The sequence below is a fragment of the Lissotriton vulgaris genome, chromosome 7 (genome assembly GCF_964263255.1).
Source record: "Lissotriton vulgaris chromosome 7, aLisVul1.2, whole genome shotgun sequence".
Taxonomy (NCBI): Eukaryota; Metazoa; Chordata; class Amphibia; order Caudata; family Salamandridae; genus Lissotriton; species Lissotriton vulgaris.
The window spans coordinates 1,292,821,365-1,292,842,333 of record NC_141695.1 but is presented as its reverse complement, the minus strand read 5'-3'; the positions used below and the strand labels follow the sequence as shown (position 1 = coordinate 1,292,842,333).

The window sequence follows — 20,969 nt, the reverse complement described above, 5'->3', positions numbered from 1 at the left end:
GATAAATTTTAGTGTAGGATGAAGAAGTTTTTATATAATGCATAACACCTTAAATTTTCATTTGCATATCTGTGTATAACTAGTTTTTAAAAACCCGGGTAAAATTCAAATTGCCTTTTATCATTTTTAATTATTTATGTAAATGTTGTATTCTATGTACTTTTATGGAATTTCAATAACTACGGAAATCCGAATAAAGACAATTTGATTTGATTTGGCTAGCACCAACAAAATAATTATCATATAATGTATTATCTCTTCTGATACAAAGCTTTCCACTAACTGGTTCATCAATATGGATGGCAGCAAATCTGTTTTCTCCATTAAGTTTTTCGTCTTCTACCTGCCAAAACTTTGATTTATTGTCAGGGATCGATAACCAGACGCCCAAGAGTCCACAGGAGTGAAGATAAATCCCCTTAACCTCTAAAAAACAACCACAGGATTGATGAATACCATACACTCCTATGGGCTGTTCTCTAAAAGTATGGGGGAAAAATCCAAGGAGTGTCCACCACTCTCCCCATACGTGGGGTGGAATTGCAGGAGGCTAACATGTCTGTCTGGTCTCAAGATGCTGTAAGGAAACAATAGGAATATACCAATATACTGTTCTATACACTTTACCTAGTAGTACATTGACATGTGATTAGCATAGCATTACACTTACCCCAGGTAGGTCTCGAAATGTCCTCGAAGAGTAGTGTGGGTAATATACTGGACTCGAGAAGATAGGAGTCCTGAGGGACTCGGAAGGGCTAATCAATATCGCACTCACACGACATACAACCATACAGACCAAAAAGAAAGTGCCAAAGAAACAACTTAAGGGTTTTAACGTAGGGATTTGAGGAGCAATGGCCGGCTCTTCTGGGGCACTGAAGAGCGGAGCATCTACTCTCTCAAGAGAGGCGAAGCCCGGCCCAGGACCAAGCGCCAGGCGGAGCAACACTCTCCCACACAGGGATAAAGAAATGATATGGGGAAGTCGACTCTACGAGCCGTACACAAGTAGTGCATTCAGGCACAGCACGCCAATTGCGGGAAAAAACAAACTCGGCTTTCAAGCCCAAACGTGCACCGACCGGTGCGGAAAGGTAAAGTATATCAAAGGCAGAGAAAACAAACGTAGGCTTCCAAGCCGAGACGTACACCGTGCAGTGCGGGAAGAAAATAGGGACCCGGTTTCCGTGTTAACCGAGGGCGTGAAAATGAGGTTGGCGGGGAAGTCCGCGCCGATAAAGCTGTTCCGGCAACCTCCCCGAAAGCAATCTTCGGAGAGCAGGGGATTCGGGTTGGAACCAGCAAGCGAGCGCCACGCTAGGAGTGATGGCGATTAGCAACAAACAGGAACTGGAAAGGGGGGTGTGGTCATGGCAGTAAGCCAAGCGTCTGCTTCACGGTAGAGCGTCCCTTTACGTGATTAAGGGATCATCTCTAAAGAGCAGTCTATGTTATTCTATCGGGGAGTGAGGGAAAAGAGACACAGGGTGGCTATTTAAACACATGTCAATGTCTAACCCTCGTAGCTGCTCTCAAACCCCTAACAGTACCCCTCCCCAATGGCCTATTCAGAGGTCGAGGTTTAGTGGGATGTAATGTGTGAAATTCTCGTATTAGTCTATCAGCATGGATATGTTCCGCTGGTTCCCAGGATCTATCCTCAGGTGGATAACCTACCCAATCCACTAGATATTGTAGTTTACCCCTGACTCTATGGGAGTTCAAAATTTTCTGGACTTCATATTCTTCTTCTCCCTGAATGGTTAGTGGAGGGGGAGGCGTGTCTGGGTTTACAGGGGTTATGTATTTTTTAAGCAGTGAACAATGGAAAACGGGGTGTATCTTGGTTTGTGGAGGTAACTGTATTTTAAAGGTAACTGGGGAAATAACTTTCACTATAGGAAAGAGTCCTATGAATCGGGGATGGAATTTTCTTGACCCTTCCATTCTAAGGTTCTTAGTGGAAACCAAGACTTTCTCTCCTACGTTATAAGTGGGTTCTTTTCTCCTATGTTTGTCTGCCTGTTGTTTCATGGCTTCTTTGGCTTTATGCAATTCACCTTTTGCGGCTTCCCACACCTCTTTGATTTGCTTATGTTGTTCTTCTAGTGCTGGGACTATGGCGGGTGTTTGAACCAGGACTAAGGGAAGCATTCTAGGGTGTTGAGCATAATTAAAATAAAAAGGAGACACACCTGTAGCGGAATGTTGTGAATTATTATAAGCAAATTCCGCTAAGGGCAGAGCTTGAACCCAAGTAGAAGAGAGAGTGGTAAGCAAACAGTGGAGATACTGTTCGAGAGTTTGGTTGGTTCTCTCAGTCTGTCCGTCTGTTTGTGGGTGGTAGGCTGTTGATAACCTATGATCAATGCTAGCGTTGAACATACCCCTCGCCAAAATTTGGATACAAATTGGGGGCCTCTGTCTGAGATAATCACAGAAGGCAAACCATGGAGACGTACAACTTGCTCTAGGAACACCTGCTTTAATTCTTTGGCTGAAGGAATCTTTTTTAGGGGAATGAAGTGAGCCATTTTGGATAACATATCAACCACTACCAATATGGTGTTGTAACCTTGACATCTGGGTAACTCAGTAATAAAGTCCATGCTAAGTGTATGCCAGGGTGAAGAAGGAACAGCTATGGTTTTTAATAATCCAGTGGGTGCACAATGAGAAGCCTTTTGTCTAGCGCAAGTAGAACAGGCCTTAACAAACGACTGGATATCTTGAGACATGTTCTCCCACCAAAACCATCTTTTACATAGATTCTGAGTCTTCACCCTTCCTGGGTGGCCAGCGAGCACGCTGTCATGACACCATTCTATTATTTGTTTCTGTAGAGCATGAGTGGGTATAAACAACTTTGATTCATGGTAATACAAATCATCCACAATAGTGTTGGCTTTGTCTTTTTCCCATTGTACCGGAGGAATGGTGCCATATAAGGCTTTTAATTCTTCCAGGAAGGATCTATTTGTGTCTCCTACACCAATGATTTTATGTACCGGTATGATCGAGAGAGAGCAATCCCCAGTCTTTTCTATTGTGTGGCCCAAACGGGACAATGCATCTGCTTTGCCTTGCTGGGGTCCTGGATGATAAGTAATGACAAAATCGTACTCGCTAAAGAAAGACACCCATCTCATTTGTCTAGGAGTAAGGGCTCTAGCTGTTCTGAAAAACTGGAGGTTTTTATGATCGGAATAGATGGTAACAGTATGGGGGGAGCCTAATAAATGATGTCTCCATTCCTGAAAGGCTAATTTAATAGCCAATAGTTCTCGTTCTCCAATGGTATAGTTTTGCTCAGCAGGTAGCAAGGTTTTGGAGTAGTAAGCAATCTGGTGTAATTGTCCAGTATTTATGTCTCGTTGCGACAACACTCCCCCTACTGCATACTGAGAAGCATCCGCTTCCACAAAAAATGGTTGGGTGTTGTCTGCGTGTTTAATAACAGGCGCAGAGGTGAACTTAGTTTTTAGATTCTGGAATGCTTGTTCCGCGTCATCGGACCAATGAAAGGGGACTCCCTTCCGTAACAACCTTGTTATGGGTGCCACCGAGTCCGTAAAATGATCAATAAAACGCCAATAGAAATTGGCGAAGCCCAAGAAGGATTGGACTTCCTTAACAGAAGAAGGACTCGGCCATTTTAGTAAGGCTTGAATCTTTTGGGGATCCATGACTATACCTTCTGGGTTGATGATAAACCCCAAAAAGTCGATTTGTTTCGTATGGAAGGTGCTTTTGTCCAATTTAGCATACAATTGGTTTTCCTGTAATTTTCTCAGAATCTTTTTTACATGGTCAACATGGTCATGTTCGTTCTGGGAGAAAATGAGTATGCCATCAATGTATACTATGACAAAGATGTCCAGGTATTCTCTAAGTATATCATTGATGAAATATTGAAAAGCCGCAGGGGCATTACAGAGGCCAAAAGGCATTACACAGTACTCAAAAAGACCGAATCTTGTTCTGAAGGCTGTTTTCCACTCATCCCCCTGTTTCACTCTAATAAGATGGTAAGCTCCCCTAAGGTCTATTTTAGTGAAGATCTTTGCTCCTCTTAGTTGGTCGAGAAGAACAGGGATGAGGGGAAGAGGATATTTATTTTTTATCGTAACTTTGTTGAGTGCTCTGTAGTCCAGGCAGGCTCTCAGACCCCCTTCGCTTTTGTCTATAAAAAAGAGAGGAGATGAGGCTGGGGACGTAAAATGACGGATAAACCCCTTGTTTAACATGTCATCAAGATATTCTCTTAGGTACTTGGTCTCAGAAGGCGTAAGAGCATAGATTCTACTGCTAGGCAAATCTGCTCTAGGTATTAAATCGATGCGGCAGTCGTAACTGCGATGAGGGGGTAATTTGGTAGCTTCGATTTCATTGAACACTGCTTGAAACTCGATATATTCCTTCGGAACACTTTCGGTCACAGCTATGTTGTGTAAGGCACATTGTAAAGGGGGAATCTCTTCTCTTGCCTCTTGGTAACAATCAAACGACAATATTGAGAGTGCATGACTACTTCGCTAGTAGACCAATTTATCCAAGGATTGTGTACTTGTAACCAGGGGATACCCAGGATAGCGCCAAAATTGGGAGCATCAATTAAATCAAACACTATTTGCTCTGAATGCCCATTACTCATTACCATTATTAAAGGTGGTGTTTGATGGACGATTAAACCAGAGGATAAATCAGTACCATCTACTGCTCTTATGGGTTCAGGGTGTTCTTCCGGGATGAAAGGGAACCCTAACGTTTGTGCTAATTTGATGTAAAAAAAATTACCTGTGGCTCCTGAATCCAGAAGTACGGACATGTCACCTCTACACTGTTCAGTATGAATAAAAGTGACATTGAGCGAGAAACGTTTTACTACTAGGTGTTTCTTGGGAGAGATCTGGTTTTCCTTACCACTTGAAGAAGCGATCTTCTCATTCTTCAAGTGCGTTAGTTTTCCTGTTTCTGAGAGTCACTGGCAATTCTCTTGATAGGGGTTCTGGGTCTAACAGGACATTCTTTGGCATAGTGTCCTCCTTTGCCACAATATAAACAGAGATTGTTTTTGTGTCTCTTATCTTTTTCTTCTACCGTTAAGTGTCCTCTCACACTACCTATCTGCATGGGTTCTACGGTGTCTTTAACTTCTTTTTTCTCTGAACGGATCAGGACATATTTGGATGCTAACCCTCTTCCTTTTTCACCACGCCGTTCATGCAACCGATGGTCCAACTTGACTGTCATTTCTATGAAAGAAGGACAATCCTCAGGAGGGTTTACGATCTGAGACAATAAATCTTTCAATTCATCCCCTAATCCTCAATAAAATAAGGAAGTTCTTTTATCTTCTGGCCAGTGAGTTTCTGCGACTAGTCTGTTAAAACTGGTTAGGACAAGAGGTCTTTATTCTCCTGTTTGAGATTTAAGAGTTTGTTGTCACTAGCCTGCATGTAGGTGTGTTTGGCAAACAGACTTTTCATCTTGTCTTGCAATAATTGGTAATCATTCAAAAGAGGATCATTAGATTCTATCAAGGGAACCGCCCATTCAGCCGCATTGCCTGCCAGGTAAGAGATAACAAAGGCAACTTTAGCAGAGTCATTGGGAAAGGACGCAGGTTTACACAGAAACTGGGGCTGACATTGGTCTAAAAATACATTGAATTTAGAACTGTCACCCAAAAATCTTTCAGCCATAGCTAATGGAACAGTACTCGGAGTAAGGACTGTTACTTGTACCGAGGATAATTCTCCTTCTACTCTGGCTTCAGCTCCAGTGGGAGATGAGGGTAATGTGAATCTCCCAGGTTGGATGTAGCTTTTTCTACTTTTTGGAATAGTGCCTGTATCTCTGTACTCAGGGAGTTTATGCTGCAATGCTTCTGTCTGTAATCTCTGATTCTCTTGACGCAGTCTCCCTACTTCTGCCTGGAGTTCTACTACAGCTGCGGCTAAGTCTTCCATGGTAGGGGTGTGTATCCTGGTGTCCATGTCTATCTCAGTACCGTCAGGAATCATCTTCACTCGGGTGAACATAAATACGTGGGCTTGGGTTTCTGTCAGGGATCGATAACCAGACGCCCAAGAGTCCACAGGAGTGAAGAGAAATCCCCTTAACCTCTAAAAAACAACCACAGGATTGATGAATACCATACACTCCTATGTGCTGTTCTCTAAAAGTATGGGGGAAAAATCCAAGGAGTGTCCACCACTCTCCTCATATGTGGGGTGGAATTGCAGGAAGGTAACAGGTCTGTCTGGTCTCAAGATGCTGTAAGGAAACAATAAGAATATACCAATACACTGTTCTATACACTTTACCTAGCAGTACATTGACATGTGATTAGCATAGCATTACACTTACCCCAGGTAGGTCTCAAAATGTCCTCGAAGAGTAGTGTGGGTAATATACTGGGCTGGAGAAGATAGGAGTCCTGAGGGACTGGGAAGGGCTAATCAATATCGCACTCACACGACATACAACCATACAGACCAAAAAGAAAGTGCCAAAGAAACAACTCAAGGGTTTTAACGTAGGGATTTGAGGAGCAATGGCCGGCTCTTCTGGGGCACCGAAGAGCGGAGCATCTACTCTCTCAAGAGAGGCGAAGCCCGGCCCAGGACCAAGCGCCAGGCGGAGCAACACTCTCCCACACAGGGATAAAGAAATGATATGGGGAAGTCGACTCTACGAGCCGTACACAAGTAGTGCATTCAGGCACAGTACGCCAATTGCGGGAAAAACAAACTCGGCTTTCAAGCCCAAACGTGCACCGACCGGTGCGGAAAGGTAAAGAATATCAATCAATCAATCAGTGACACTTATAAAGCGCGCTACATACCCGTGGGGTCTCAAGGCGCTGGGGGGGGGGGGGGGGAGCCGCTACTGCTCGAACAGCCAGGTCTTCAGCTTCTTCATAGAAACAAACTTCGGCTTCCAAGCCGAGACGTGCACCGTGCAGTGCGGGAAGAAAATAGGGACCCGGTTTCCATGTTAACCGAGGGCGTGAAAATGAGGTAGGCGGGGAAGTCCGCGCCGATAAAGCTGTCTCGGCAATCTCCCCGAAAGCATTCTTCGGAGAGCAGGGGATTCGGGTTGGAACCAGCAAGCGAGCGCCACACTAGGAGTGATGGCGATTAGCAACAAACAGGAACTGGAAAGGGGGGTGTGGTCATGGCAGTATACCAAGCGTCTGCTTCACGGTAGAGCGTCCCTTTACGTGATTAAGGGATCGTCTCTAAAGAGCAATCTATGTTATTCTATGGGGGAGTGAGGGAAAAGAGACACGGGGTGGCTATTTAAACACATGTCAATGTCTAATCCTCGTAGCTGCTCTCAAACCCCTAACATTTAGTTTGTTTCAGCATTTCATTCCTCTTATATATTGCTCTCCTCTCCTCAACTTGATCAAGGAAAGATTTTTCTTCATCCCTCTTTTTGCAGGTTAAATTATTCTTAAACGCGTATTCATAAGTTAATTCATTAGTAACCAGGAAAAATTCCCTCATCTGTTTTGCAGGCTTAACTTTGTTCAAACTGTTCACAACCTTCAAATTTGCAAATGTCTCATCATAGTCTGAATAATAGTATTCCAGACGTCCATTTTGATAAAACAAACTTGATATAGCAAGTGATCCCATAAGTAAGAGGAAGCATATTATACTTAACCCCTTCAGAAACAGATGTAGGAAGCTTAACACAGACATAACAATCTTTAACATCCATGACTCTAACATATTCTGAAAGAAGTCTGGAAAACGAATTAGTAGAAAAATCCCCAACTGATCTGTCCTGATGGACATCTGGTTTATGCTCGATGATTCTATTAGTTTTGCCTACAACATCATGATTAACTTGTTTTGATTCAGCTTTACTTGTTATATTTGCTCTAAAATGCTCTTTATCAATACCAAAAGGGAAAATAACTGCTAAAATTAACCAAACTAAAATGATCAGAATAACACAAATAGAAGACATTTTGCAGCATCTTCTAAGAATTGCACACCTAGAGTTATCAGCGTTAGGCATTTTGCTTAATAAGAACAAAAATGTAAAAATATGTAAAATATATCTATACCCTCCTCTTATTTTTTATTTTTTTTTATTTTTAAAGAACTTTCTAATAGCTTTTCTTCGACCTTACGTCCATAAAAAGTATTCAGCTAACACAATGTCTTCGACCTTGTGTCACCTAACACAATTTCTTCAGCCTTATGCCAGAAATAAAATCAACCTATCCTTAACTGAAATTTAAACTTCAATCATTGTCACTATTTTCTTCCAAATCTTCCTGACTACTGCTGCTAACCTCAACTACTGGTGGTATTATGATATACGCCCACTCTGGAGATTTATACTTTTGATTAGGCTTCAATGGTCTTTTGCTTTTCCTGCTTATTACTTCAATTTTTCTTCCAACTTGATCTTTCTTGTTTGTTTCACCTTTTTGACTTGAGATCTCATCAACTTGCTCCTTCGACTTATTGACCAATTTGAATTTCAAATCTTCATTAGGCCTAAGATCAGCTTTTCTCAGGAGTTTCGTCTTCGGCTCTACCTCATTATTTTCGGCTTTCCAAGCTCTTTTTCTGAATTTTCTTATTTCTGATTCTTCATCACTGTCTTCTGAATCAGTCTCAGAGATTTCAATACTGTATCTAGGAACTTCTTTACTCGGCAGTTTCACTCCGTTAGGAACAGCATCTCTGTAGCTGGTACTTGGTAATTCGTCTTCTTCTTCTGGAATTACTTCTAACTTCCCAGTTTCAGTATTTTCGTTCCTACCTTCAGAGCTTCCAATCTGCTTTTCAATACTCTCCTGATTTTCAATCTCTTCTGACTCAATTTCTTTTTCAGTTGTCTTTTCTAGAACATCTTCATCATTATCTGAATCAACAACTACAATGTCTAGATCTTTCTCATTAGATGCTTGATTTGCTTCTGATTCTTCCAGATGTCGACTTCTGTGTCGATCTTCAGAATCTGGATTTTCAGGATTTTCTTCTTCTTCAGAATCTGATGTAGTTTCGTCACTGTCTTCAGGATTATCTGGTGCAGGTACACACATAGTATGACTAGGATGCAACCATCTTTTCAAGCCCCTGCATTTAACAGCATTAGTTGTTACCAGAATTACTTGCCTTGCTTTCTGCCACCTGGGTACCAAACAGTTCCTTCTTCGATGAACTTTTGTTCTCACCCAGTCTCCCGGCAAAAGATCATGAGCTTGTTCCTTTTCCTTTGAAATCACATCTGTTCCCACCTGATGGAATTCAGAGGTTACCACATCAGAGAGTTGCTTACAGTAGTCTAAAATTGCACCGTCATTTTTTTGCTAGCAACTTTCCAACTGGAACATGAGCCTGTCCCATTACTCTTCCCATAAGTATATCATGAGGGCTAAGATCTGTTTTCTTATCTGGAGTGCTTCTCAATTACATCAAAACAAGTGGAAGAGCGTCCGTCCACTTAATTCCTGTAGCTAGACACATTTTTGAAATTCAGTTTTTAATTGTTCCATTTATCTGCTCTACAACACCTGATGCCTCTGGTCTGTATGCACAGTGCAGTTTTTGTTTGATGCCAAATGCTTCACAAATCAGTTCAATTAGTCTGTTTTCAAAATGTCTTCCGCGATCACTTTCAATAGTCACTGGAAACCCATATCTAGGTATGCTCTCCCTTAAAAGCAATTTTGCCACAGTGATTGAATCGTTGTGACGAGTTGGGAAAGCTTCAACCCATCTTGAAAACAAACAGACAATTACTAACACATATCTGAGCTTATTGTGTTGAGGCATGTCAATGAAATCCATTTGCAATCTGGTAAAAGGACCACCCTCCCGACCTATGGTTCCCATGCTTACCACAGATTTTCTGTTAGGATTGATTTGCTGACAGATCAAACAACTTTGGCAAAGTGACTCTGCAATGATCCTGAATTTTGGATTATACCAAGTCTCTCTGAACTGCCTAATCATTGTGTCTCTTCCCAAATTACCTGGTCCATGGTACATCCGTGCCATGTCAGCAATCATACAATTAGGCATTACAGGTCTTCCATCTTTGTAAACACAAATTCCATCTTCCTCTTGCTGTCTGCAATCTTCCCTGAGCCAAATATTTTTCTCCTCATCTTCAGCCTCATCTTGTAAATCTTTTACTCCCTGCCATGTTCCTACCACAGATATTAGCATGAGAGAATTCATTACATGCTCATTGTTCTTTTCCCGATTAAGTGAAAAATTGTTCTATGCACAGTAACGTGCAGTCTCATCTGCAAAAGCATTTCCTTTAGTGATGTAATCTTGTCCCTTTTTATGCGCACCACATTTAACTACCGCTATTTTCTCTGGTAATTGGATTCCATCAATTAATCTTTTAATCAATTTTGCATTTCTTATTGGAGTCCCTGCAGAGGTCAGATAACCTCTTTGAGACCAGAGTTGTCCGTAATCATGGACCACTCCATATCCATACTGACTATCAGTCACTATGGTAACTTTTTTTCCTTCAGCTCTTTCACAGGCACGAATTAAAGCAACCAAATCTGCTATTTGTGCAGAACGAATTCCTTCAAGAGTTGAACCTTCAATTATTTCATAAACTGTACAGATTGCATACGCTGCTCTTAGGATGCCTTCATCTGTTCTTAAACAAGAGCCATCCACAAAGTAAACAATGTCTGATTCTGGTAAAGGTACATCTTTAATGTCCTTCCTAGGTTTGGTGCAGTATTCTAGAACATCCAGACATTCATGTTCTACATCATCATCATCATCATCCGGAATTACATCTGGTAAAGGTGTAGCTGGATTGAGATTCAGACATCTCGCAATAGATGCATTATCTGATCCCAGAATAACTTTTTCATATTTCGTTAATCTATTGCTAGACAGGTGTTGTGTTTTACTTCTAGTAAGAAGTGTTTCAACTGAATGAGGTACATATACTTTTACAGGAAATCCCATAATGATTCCTTCACTTTGCTCGAGACTTACACTTGTTGCAGCCACTGCTTTTAAGCAACCTGGCAAAGCTTTTGCAACAGGATCAAGGACAGCTGAAAAGTAAGCTATAGGTTTTCTCATGTTTCCATGTTTGTGTATGAGAACTGACAAAGCACAACCTTCTCTTTCACTGCAGTAAAGTTCAAATTCTTTGTCATAGTCTGGCATACCCAGTGCAGGTGCTTTTCTTTAGCTTTTCAAAAGCCTCTAGTTCTGTTTTTGTCAAAACGATTGGATCTTTAATGTCTGCTTTTGTCAATCTCTGCAATGGTTTTGCAATAACTGAAAACCCACAAATCCATTGTCGACAATAACCAACCATTCCTAGAAACATCCTGATCTGTGTCTGAGTTGTTGGTGGCTGTATTGCTCGAATCATTTTTATTCTCTCAATTGTCACTTGTCTGATGCCTTTTGGTATCCTGTGACCTAGGTATTTAACCTCTTGTTTGCAAAACTGAAGTTTTGCAGGCAACACTTTATGTCCTTCATCTGCCAAACGATTCAAAAGTGTAATAGTGTCAGTCACACAATTTTCTCTTGTTTTACCTGCGACAAGAAGGTCATCAATATACTGGACTAATGTTGACTCTCCAGGCAATTTTAGATCCTCAAGAGATTTTTTCAATAACTGATTAAAAATAGATGGACTCTCTGTATACCCTTGAGGGATACGACACCATGCTAATATTCGATCCTGGAACCGAAATGCAAAAATTTGCTACCTATCTGAATGCAAAGGAACTGTAAAGACTGCATTGCACAGGTCAATGACTGTGTACCATTCTGCATCATGTGGAATCTGATATAGAATTACTGCTGGATTTGGTACAACTGGACAACAAGGAACAACTATTTTGTTAATCTTCTCAGGTCCTGAACTATTCTATATGTTCCATTTGGCTTTTTAATACCCATAATCAGTAAATTACATGGGCTGCTCTCAATTTCTTTTAAGACTCCTTGCTTAATGAATTTTTCAATAACAGGAATTACACCTTCAATTGTTTCAGGTTTCATTTTATACTGAGGAACATTTGGAAAATCTATTCCCTGCCTCACAGTAATTTTAACTGGGTCTACATGTTTCATTAAACCCATTTCATCACCTGTCAAATCCCAAATTTTTGGATTCACTGTTTCTTTCAATTCCTCTGGTAAATTATTTTTATCAAAAGCAGGAAACATTTTATTTTCTTCATCAACCATTAATAATGTTAATTTATACAACCCATCTTCTTCTAGAGTCTGAAGCTCAATACCTTCAGGTGAACAGTATATTTTGCAATTCATTTTACACAACAGATCCCGACCTAATAAATTGACGGGACTGCTGTCACAGACAATAAATCTGTGTTTGTCTTTGTAATTTCCTATTTCTACATCTACAGGATTTGTCAAATTGGTTTTAATATGCTGGTTAGCTACACCAACAACCTGGATTGTGTCACTCGAGAGAGGAAGATTTTCAATTTCCACTGATCTAACAGTAGAACGGGTAGCACCAGTGTCCACAAGAAAAGTGATATCTTTATCATTCACTTTACCATTTACAAATGGGCCCGACTGATCTACCTCAAGAGTGGCTCCAATTACACACTCTTCTTCCCCTTTCAGGCACCGTCATGAGTAATCTTCCACATCACTGCTCTCATTTTCTTTAAACCAAAATTGTTGAGAAACATTTGACACATTTTGTGATCTTTTTACCTGTTCAGCTCCGCAGAAACCTGTTTCCGGATTGAATTTCTGAAAATTGCCACAATTTGACAAAGGTGGCTGTGGAATTTGGCCTTGCTGAATGAATTGATTCTGCTGCTGATTCACTAACTGCCTCTGTAGCTGTTGCTGATGACTTATTTCATTTAATTGTCGCTGAAGCTGTTGCTGTTGCTGCTGATTTAACTCATTCTGCATCTGTGGATTTAATGATGAATTCTTTAAATTTCTGGGTGAATTTTTACACTCTCGCTTCCAGTGTCCAATTTCCCCGCAATTAAAACAGGGTAGCTTTTGTTTCAATTCTTCAATGTTTACATTAAATTTTGGCTTATTTGTAAAATTTCCCTTAAACTTGCCAGGATTCTGATTCTGCTGAAAACCTTTATTTTCTAAAGCTGCTATCTGTTGCTCAGCTACCTTCACTTGTGCCCACATTGCCTTTTCCTTAAGTTTCTTTTCCTTAGCATCTATTTCATCACTGCAGTATTTTGCCTTTCTCAGAATGTCATCAACTGAAAGTGCTTGCTAACCTACAATTCCTGTTCTAATCATGTCCCCTATTTCAGGTCTCAGACCATAAACAAATCTATAAATAAAATGGCTCATGTCACTTTCACTTAATTTTTTATAGCCACTGTATTGTTTAAATACCAGAAGCAATCTTTCATAATAGGAGTGAACTGATTCTTTTGGTTCCTGATTAGTTCAGTCAATTTTAACCCAATCCACTTCTTTTGCAGGAATGTTGTCTTTTAACCAAACAATTACCTTGTCATAATAATCCATGACATTGTCTGAAGGAGCACCTGTTACTCTATGCCTTTGTGGCTCCTCTTTCGGCCAACCTACAGAAATTTTGCATTCTGTCCAGAGTTCTGACGGAACAACAATGTCAAAGAAACCATCAAGATCAATCCACAAAACTTTAGAAACCTTAATAAACCTGTCTACCTGGCGATACCATTCTACTGGCTTTTCTCTAAGTCTGGGAAAATCATTTGTGAATAATAATATATCCTGTCGTGTCCAAGGAACATGAACATAACCTCCACCAGCTATTTCTCTCATTGGAAATTCACCAAAAACTTCTCCCCTGTCCTTCTTTTCTTCTTCTCTCTTATTTGTCCATTTAACTCTCCATTTACTTAAGTCACCTAATCTTTTTAAGAACACAATTAATTCTTTTATGTGAGTTATTCTTCCTGTAGTGTTAAGATTTCCTATGTCTCTTTCAGAAAAATCCACTCTGTAATGCTTTTGTAATTGTTTCTGACGAGTTAAATCTATTTCCAATTCAGCAGCCACCTCTTCAAACTGATCATATTTATTTTTAGTTTTCCTTTGAATACTTTTACATATAAAAAGTAATTCATAATCCTGATATTGTTTCAAACAATCTGTAGCAATTGTGCCAATAATTAATTCCTCCAAATCTGCTTTTAATTTAGCAATATCAAGCTGTCTTGATTCGGGAATTTGTGTTAACATTTGACAAACTTTCATTTAAAGTTAAATTTGGCATCGTTTTATCTTTTTGAATCTCTGTTAATTCAGAATAAAAATTTTCAGCCACCTTCTGGATTTCCACATTCAAAGGATTAGCTATTAGCGACTGCCTTGTTTTGTTTTCATCAAAAACTGGCCCAACAGGACCAATTGTAACTGGTACTGTCACTGCTTCCATTCCCTTTGTCAATTGTTGAATTAATTCTCCCTTTGCTTTTAAATAATCAGTAATATTTGGAAAATCAGGCAAAGTCTTTTTATCATTTTTCTGAACATTATTTCTGGAATTAGAATTTTCCATTGGGGACCTTGTTTTGCATTTCGATCTTTCTCTATCAGGAAGTCTTATGAATCTGGGTGATTCCTCAACTTCTTCCCTTGGTGCTGAAGGAGAAGTACCTGAAAAGCTTCCTGGAGTAGAATGAGAACAACCTGGTTGTTGATAAGGCGGAGGACTGTTTAACATATCCTCTAAAACTGCATCAAATTCTTGATCTAATTTACCTTTCTCTTGAGAATTCTTTTGATCTGATTTTAAAACCATTTCTAATACTGGATATAATCCTTCCTGCATGTCTCCTTTCCTCCAACGCCGTACTTTTTCCTGATGAGTTTCTTTATATAAACTCCTTGGTGTTCCCCAATTTTCTCGCTCAAGCTCCAACATTTCAATTTCCCATTCAACTAACGCTTCAAATTGAGTGGGTCTGGGTCTTAGTGAAAGAACCATCATTCTATTTCTCAAGTTTCTTAAAACTTTAACATTAAATGACCCATCCTCCGGCCAGGCTAAAACTCCATCTCCCTTTGTATATTGCATCCAATTTTCAAACCAGAGAACGGTATGATATCCATATTCTCCTTCCATATATGCTGCGGGTGTTTTATACTTCTGAAGCAATTTTCCACCGCGCGCTTTAATTTTCTTATCAGGATTAAATACATTTTTAATTTTCTGAACCCATGAACATGAAGGCTTTTTCTCTTCTTTATACCAATAACTCATGTTTTAAAATGAATTCGTAAAGTTTAGAAAAGATCGTAAATAATTTTCTGTTGTTCCGGTACTCTGACCAATCCGTGCGCGAAACTCACCAACAAGCCAATGAGGTTAAGCTACGTCACCACCTTGCTCAACCAATAAGAAACGAGTTTTCGGAAAAGGCCAATCAGCTAACAGCTCAACTTGATCACGTGAAACAATCAGTGCGCTCGCTGTGACGTATGTTAGCCAATCACAGCGCGAACCCTGTGGCATACACTGCCGCTGCAGAGAAGCTGCGCTTGTCAGTGTCACTCCGTAGATTCACCCCTCCCTTACAAAATATTTTCACAGCGCCATTTTAAACAATTCTTTTCGAAGAGTTTCAGTTAATAACTACATAAAACAAACCATTTGTCCGATTCACTAACAAAGTGATAGTTTTAACAAGCATTCAGAAATTCCATTCGCATGAAATAGACAACGCTATTTTCATTTAAACAAGTTTTCAGCATTCATACAAAAAGAAACCTAACCATTTATACATGAATTCTTCAGTCGGACTTTAACCAACCAATAGAATCCCTACTTTCGCTAGTAAGAAAAAGCTATATCTTACCCTTCACACAAGTTCGGAAAATTCTACTACTCTTTTCACAACGAGTTTTATAACGGGCTCCATGTCCTTATACTTCAATGCTACAATTTCATAGTTAACCCTCACTATTCATGCAATCTCGATTCGTCATACCTAAATCCCTAAACTTGTGTTGTACGACCACAACACTTAGTGATAATCCTGTACCACTATTTTGAAACAGAACAAATGAACTGTGTAACTTCACCTGTCACACTACTCTGCCGGCCGGCTCATAGGCTTTTCACACTGCTGGAAAAACCTGACGACAAACATATAACATCTAGACAAAACTTAACATGTGTTAAACATGTATCCTATGTAATTACCATGTAACATGTATGTTACCATAGTAACCGAACTCTGCTACCAGAGATTTGATCCAGCGGGTCTAAAGAAATTTAGTCCCATACGTATAAACTCTACACCAAGATACTCTCCGTTATTTATAAAATTATCACTAGGCCCATTCTTAGCAGAAATTTATATTTTGACCTACTGAATCATATGACCTAATTAATCCAATCTAATAAACACTTTAATTAAGTCACATTTAAAGGCAATGGAATAACTAATGGTAACATAAGGAAATGATCAAGACCAGCTTGTCAGTTCAAAAATCTATTTTATTAATCTTATTACATAAAGAAAGCTCAAACTTTTATTAGCAATTTTATTTTCAATCATAAATCATTAGTGGCACAAAAAAGTCATGAAAATTCATTGAACCAACATCAGCATGAGGATAGCTCAAACAGTTATTTTTTATTTCTCCATAGCCTATTTCCCTAACTTAGCTAAAAGAAGAGTCCTGTAAGTAAAGCAAAATTGCAGAGTCTTACGTGACAGGGAAATCTGGCAGCGTCTCTGGAGCACAGGATCGATCGAACAGTGCTCTTAGCAAGGGGGCAATTCTTATAGTATTTTCCTATCTAAAACTAACTAAAAGAATACAAATATTCGAGCAGAACTGAATTTCATTGGCTGTTAGATGTCATTCGATGCGGTCATCATCCGTTGCTCGCATAGCCAGAGTCACTTTTCAAGAGTACTATTGTTCATAAGTATGACACCAGCAGCTTCCGAAGAAAGTAACATTTAACTAAAGCAAAAACTTCCTTCGTCCGCTTAGCTTTTCCGTCTTTCCGCTGCCGAACGACAAGTACGGCCTTGACCATGGAACAAATTGAACCAAATGTCCTAAGCTTCCACACAGCCTTTGTTTGCAAGCCACTCTTCAAGAATTAATGTATTTTTTATATTTCTGCGTAGCTGGCAACGCTCACTCTGGTCAGGCTTTCAGATGTCCATTTTAGAAGTAGGCCTCAAGCCTTTTCGCATGGAATGCAATGCAATGAGGGTGTCTAGTATGCAAAGAAACACAAGACAATAATTAATTCAAGAAATCATAATTATTCTGTTAACCACCCTCTCCACTATATTTAACCCATTAGCTATGTTACCTAGTTTTGCATACAAACAAATAAACAATCACATACACATGATACGACAATACATAAACAAAAGCACATTTAAAAGAACGCACATGCTATTATTTTCAAAAACAGCTGCAGTTAATAAATAACAGACGAAAGACAAAGTAAATATATTAATCAAAGCTAAATGACAAATATAACAAGAGCACAAATAGTTATACCCGCGTGTTCATGTAGGTGCATATTACTCTAGGTTGAGTCAGTAAACATGAAAATCGTGCAACACACATTAGTAAAATATGAATAAAAATAAAAATCATGAGAGCTTCATTTGTCACAAACTTTTCAGAAATAAATCTGAAAACTCGCTCCATCAAGATACACAGAGGAAACAGCATGAAGCCAAATCTATGCACCCAGTTATGTCGATACAAGCAATCAAAAAGCAAGAGTACAAATTTCCGTGCATCGAGGGCTGATGCATGTAAAGCATCGATGTATCCCTACACTATCGCTAAGATGACATCCCTAGTTTAAAGATGAGCATTTCTAATGAGAAGAATAAAAGTGTCAGTCATGGAGTCTTCCTAAGAAGTCTCTCCACAGTTGAGAAAGGTCAAGTAGCATGAAGCCACTTCTCTGGAGAAAGAGATTGATCTGTGATGCTCCCTCTCCAAGAGGCAAGGCGGGAGTCCAGGCTCTTTCCCTAACCAACACCAGTTATTCACAGGTAATTTCCCATCATCCTCCTTGCCCACTAAGCTTACTGTGTTCTCTTTACTCATCTCTCGCAATAGTTCGACTTTGGTTCTCATGCCTTCTTCCGTGTGAAGCCAACATGTTTCCCCATATCATCTTCAAACCATAACATTGTAACTTCTTCTCCTAACACTAAAACAAAGACATTATTTTGCCCAAAACAATGCTTCTCCGCCTGCAACACAAAACGTGAGAAAGAACAGCTTCCACAGTGCACATACATTTCAGAACATTAAACCTAAAGCAAGTTTTTCAAGGATTGCCTTTCAGGCCTACATCTTTAACTAACATAAGAATGCATCATTTAAACATTGCGAAATACAATTGGCATGACGCAATTTCCTAAATATGGAAACCATTATTATTATTAAACATCTCTAATACTTGAGTATTGTTAAAACTTCACAACACAGGTTCTTCATGTTAGAGTTTTCTGCTATTTACATTTATTTCTTAAGTTAGCTATCAAATAACTTGGTCAGTTATCTAAAATAAGTCACAAAATTATATTAACACTGTTCACAATTCTAGCTCTCTCGTTTACATAAAACATGATTATATGTATGTGAGCTCTACACATGATTGTAATGCACCCCTACAATTGCATCAACACAAATGCGAAAATCCTCACTCCATCAGTTGCAAGTTCATTATGAAAATTTGAAAAGCTGGGCTCAGATTTCTCCTTAGTGCCAACTCGCTGTGTTCAGTGTCACAACAGGGGATGTCAACCTCAGAGGATGTGATTGCCAGAGTAACCAGAGTAGTGCACAAATTGAAAATCTGAAAAATTGCTGCGTTTTTGTAAGCAGTTGCAGCTGGCCCATTGAACTGAGGAGCCACACCCCCCACCTTTTGCCCCTCACAAACAGTGCCTGTCAGGTTGAGCAAAGGTCAGCTTGACAGAAACTGTTAATTATCAGGTCAGGCAGCCAGGAGCCAAGCCTGCGCTAAATGCACTGGCTACTGGTTGCCTGAGCTGAAATTTGCTGGCCTGAGAAAGTCACAGCTCCTGTGGGCATCAGGCCCGGCCCGAGCAGGGCGCTATACCGGGGCGGTGACGTCAGGCGGGGGAGGGGCAGGGTGGGGTGTTTGAAAATGCGGCATATGGACCATTACCGGTAAGTAACGAAAAAAAAACCCGAATTTCGTTGCCTACGCTGCATCACATTTGGCGATGCAGAGCGAGCAAAGAAATTCGTTTTTTTTTTTTCGTTACTCACCTGTAATGGTCCATATCCCGCATTTTCAAACCCCCCACCCTGCCCCTCCCTCGCCTGACGTCACCGCCCCAGTATAACGCCCTGCACGGGCCGGGCCTGGTGGGCATGACCTCCTCAGCTCAGCAGAGGTCCCAGAAGCCCTTCCCTCAGTGACGAGGGGTAGCGTCCCTGATTGCTTCACACCTGGGCACTTCAGTTTTAAGTCCTAAAGCGCCATGGGTTGAATGTCAATCAGTGATACTTCATCACAGAGTTGGGTTGGGTCAGCAGTCTCACTAACACCACCCCACTTGGTGATGACGCTGGGACTGCTGCCTTCCCTCAGGGGCTGACCGTGGGTCAGCCAATGATGGAAGGCGGCAGTCCCAATCCTCCTGGGACCTCTGAGGCAGAGCTGCAGGTACGTGTGTGTGTGTGTTTTTTTAATGTTGGGTGCATGCGAGCATGTATATATGAATATTTGGTAATGAGTGTTGTGAATGGATGTGTTTGTGTGTGTGTGCACGTGTGATGCATGGTTGTGTGTATGTGTGCATGTGCATGTGTTTCCTGTCCGTATGCCCCCTCCCTCTTAAAATGATCGGCCACCACTGCTTGTAAGATAAGCATTGGTGTTGAATTTTCTTTCTCCAATCGCAAATGGAAAGGATTTTGTAAAATGAACTATGTGACAGTCTTGTTAGGGTACAGAGTGTGTGAAAGGAAAGGCTGCAGGATGCTATTTTTTCTAAGATGAAACCAAATGTAAATACATATAAATTGAAGTGTACAAATATTTTAAAATATATCAGCAGTTAGGAAAGTTGAAATGAAGTGGCTATTCTTGTAATTCGTAAACAAAGATTATATTAGGATAAAACAAAATCAACACACTTTGCTTTGAGATAAATGAGCCCAAATAACAAATATTCGCTGAAACCTGATTACCACATACTATCGTTAGTGCACTACACATAGTTTTATCATTAAAACTATATGTCTGTATAAATGTAAGGGTCATTTCAATGGAAAATGTGCTGTCTGTAAATGACTATTCTACCACACCATGCTTTAGTATAATATTTGCAACTGTGTGCTTGAAATGCGCTACTGGCTATATACTACACCTTTGTCACTCTTTAGCTAATTTAAGCTACACCTGTTCTTTGTGTGATGCTTGGATTTTTCAGAATCCCTGTGAGTTTAGTGAGGTAATCTTGATGGCAGTACCCCCACGCATCATTCTGACCTCTGAGTGGGAGCGGGGCTCCAAAATCAGCAACAGCAGACAATTGGGATCATGATGGGCCTTCACAATCAAGTGATCGTCAAGCAAGTGCAATCTGCAGCCAGGGACCACTGTATGTGGGGCAAAAGGGGTTTCAGGGAAGCTGTTTTTTTTTGTAGAGGGTGGGGGATAAAATACAAAGCCCGTCCGGGTGGCGCGTGGAATGGTAATCCCATAATGATGACGGTGCCAGCCTCAGCTCTGCCATCGTGATTACGATGTTGCTTTCCACCTGCCCTTTCATGGCTGTCCGCCTGCCTTGAAAAGGCAGGCAGAACATGACTTTGGGGCCCCCTAGCAGGGTTCTCTTCCCCCTGACCCTCCGCTATGATGACCCTTAACATCCCTCCATCCAGTGCCTGCCCCACGGTGCAGGGATGTTTGAAAACATCCCTTTTTTCAATAGCAGCTTGTGC

At 40.4% G+C, this 20,969-nt stretch overlaps 1 protein-coding gene across 3 annotated transcripts in view; it reads left to right on the top strand.

Annotated features, from left to right (window-relative positions):
* LOC147703522 (membrane-spanning 4-domains subfamily A member 4A-like) overlaps window positions 1-20,969 on the top strand; it is a 381,338-nt gene that overhangs the window by 170,798 nt on the left and 189,571 nt on the right. The window lies entirely within an intron of this gene.